Source organism: Mastomys coucha, unplaced genomic scaffold (assembly GCF_008632895.1).
Source record: "Mastomys coucha isolate ucsf_1 unplaced genomic scaffold, UCSF_Mcou_1 pScaffold2, whole genome shotgun sequence".
In the NCBI taxonomy this organism is placed as follows: Eukaryota; Metazoa; Chordata; class Mammalia; order Rodentia; family Muridae; genus Mastomys; species Mastomys coucha.
This window is the reverse complement of record NW_022196902.1, coordinates 157,389-160,660: the sequence shown is the minus strand read 5'-3', so window position 1 is coordinate 160,660 and position 3,272 is coordinate 157,389.

The window sequence follows — 3,272 nt, the reverse complement described above, 5'->3', positions numbered from 1 at the left end:
TGTGCATTGTAGTGTAGTAAATGGAAATGAAGTCTAATAATTTGTTCATCTTGAATTCTTTAGTCATAACGTTTGTTAGCCCTCCCTTCCCCACCAACCCTGAGGTTCATCTTTTTAACTGTGTTTCTTGTTTACATCAAGATTTTGTTCAGTTCCTTTCTTGCTTGTGCGGAAGAAAGCAGGATAATTGATGTTATTCTGCCTGTAGTCACAGGGTGGCTGCTGACCTGGGTTGGTGAACCCTGCGAGCCTCTGGTATCTTTTTCACTTTTCATTCTGCCTTCTTCCTGTCATTCTGGGCTGAGAATCGGAAGAATTTATTCAGATAGTACCAACAGGAGGAGTATGACGCACATGAAAATTGTCAAAAGGTTAGGCAGTGGCAGAACAAAGGACATTGAAATTGTGAGCAGGCTTGAGGCACCCTACACATTTGGCCATGTCTTCCAAAACGTATTGCTTGGCTTTTCTTTTTTTTTTTTTCCTCCCCTATCACTATTGATTTAAGCACTCATTATTTTCCAAGGATTTTTACCTAGTAATTATGTAGTGATGGAGAGAGCTCAGTTGGTAAGTGCCACATGCATCCACAGCTTTGAGCCATGGCACAGCACATTATGATCTTGGCTCCAGTGAACAGTTAGGAGATGGGCAACAGAATTGAAGAGAGCAGGCTAGGAAGTTAAAGATGGGTGTCGCACAGCATCTGACTGTCTCTGTATCCTATACCCTGGACAAAACAAAAGCTGGAGGCGGCGTGGCCTAGATTGGCTCATTCACTGTTCTGATCTGGTCTCTGCACAGGATGATCTGGGATGGTACATTTAGTGATGGCAGTCTAGTTTTGTCAGTAGAACTGTTTTAAGAACCTTTGTGTAGAATTTGAGAATTTTCAGTCACATAAAATGATGACAATGTAAAAGTGCACTTGAAGCAGGCTTTATACCCAACAGTTTTTCCTAAGCCATTTTGTAAATTGTTTTTGTATTAAAATTAGGTTTATGGTTTGTTTACTCATACACAGGGTCTGTGTAGTTCTGGTTAACCTGGATCTGTCTGCCTCTGCCTCCCAAGTGCTGGCCTTTACTTCACCACCTGGTCAAAATTGCGTTAAACGGGACTGTACCGTGCTTGGGATAAGGGACTCTCTGACTTCAGCCCATTTTTGAGACACCTGTTGTGGGTCTAACTTTATTTCTGTCATCTTTGGTTTCCTGCTTAGCCAAGGACTCTAACAGCATGTAGCCTGGGAAGTCACTGTGACCTTATCCGTTCTCTGTACAGTACTAGACCCACCTAGGGTAAGACCTAGGAGAGTAAAGCCACAGGCAAGAAGTTTGAAGCCAGTTAAGCCAGCTTCATGAGGCCATTTGTCAGGAAACCACTGGGCTTTCCCCTTGGTGGATAACTAGAGCAGTTCTTTGTTAGAAATTCTCATTGAGGTTTACATGAACAACCTGAAACTGTACAAAACTTGGAGTCCAAAAGCATAAGGCTAGTTGTGCTGGGAAGTGGTATAACTTAAATGGAAATGGGACCTAGACATTAAGAGATGAAGGGTGATAAATTACAGCCACCTCTAGTCTCGGATGCTCAGGGTCAAGGCTTATATTAAGAGTGTTCCTGGGATGACTCTGACGGAATACATGAAGGGAAGGACTCAATCTGTATGAAGTGTATATGAGCAATCCAGTCAAAGCCACCAACAAACAGGCAGACTGCCTTGGACAGCCATCTTGAGGGGCAAATAGAATTATGGACCTCTATGTTTGGATTGAGGGAAATAGGAAAAGAGCAAAATCAGCAAGGAAAGGTGCTGGTGTGACAAAAGAGCAAGGGGGACAGACAACTTCTCAGTCATCACACGAAGAGAGGGGAAAAGTTCCTACCGAAGAGACTATATATCTCGGAAGTAAACGACATTAATCAAAATGGCTTATGGAAGGGTGAGGGTACCTGCTGTCACCTTGTCCCACCTGCTGTCACCTTGTCCCGAGAACCAAGTTGACAAGTGAGTTTTAAGCTTCTGGGTAGACCTTGGGGAAAAGCTGTGAGGCAGCATGTTTAAGAGGTAAAGTATGGGCACTGGGCCCTTTTTAAATTGTTTCTGAACTGAGGGACAATGTAAGTCAGAGTCCCTGAGACGACTCTTAGAGGCCTCGCCCAGGCTCGAGATAAGGAGCCCTGGGTAGGGCCAGATCTTCTCCAGGAGACTTTATGTGGCTTGGGGTGACTCACTTTTCTAGAACCCTCAGTGTCCCTTTGTGAAAACAGAGTTGGCATGATTAAATCCAAATACTAGAGTTTGGGCACATTTAGTAATTTATAAGAAAGGTTTTTTTTTTTTTTTTTTTTTTTTTTAAGGCATAAGAATAAAATAGTTTATTAAAGGACTGGTACATACAAGGTATCTTTTCTCAAGTACTTCAAAACAATAGCAATACTAGATTGTAGTTAACTTCTTTGTATATAAAAGATGTGCAGAAAGAAACATGCCTTATCAGTTTCTATTTACTGGGTATGGCTATAGGTGACCTCTATGAAATTGAGCTGCACAGCATCACACACTGTAGGTAAGTTCACTCCACATTTCTCTCTCAGATTGCTACTGTAACATTTATACCATTGATTAGCTCTAAATAGTCAGCAAGAGGCTGGAGTTAGAGTCTCAAGAGACAAAAGCAAACATTAGTTTTTCTAGAACTACCTTTTTATCAATACATTTCAATAGGTTATATTCCCTCACCAAAATCAAACCCCTTGTTAAAGGAACCACCTACTTTATATTGAGTCTAAACTAATGAGACTATAGGATTTTTCAGTGTTTTGTAATGTTTGCCAGTTAGGGTAAAGAAACTAGAAACATCATGATTATAAACGGGCACCACACCGTGCAGTCCCCTCAGAGTAACCTCTAGAGTGTGCGACCTGGCACTAAGTAGTGATGGGAAAATCTGCCTTTACTGTCTACAAACTTAAAGATATTAAGCTAGATGCTAGTTTCCTGCAAAGGGGAATTTGTGCAAAAGTGCTTTCTGCTCCGGAAATACATCCTAACATTAGCTGATTGTACATTATAACATTTTAATAACAAAGAACAGTGAGGGCTGGAGTATAGATCCGTGGTAGAGCACTTGTCTAGCACAAACAGGCTCCTGGGTCCTACCTCCAGCCCTGCAAGACACACAAAGGGAAGCACCTGGGCTCATTCCATAGAAAAGCCTGTGATACCTGGACATGGCGACATTTTTACAAACACCCAGACATCACCA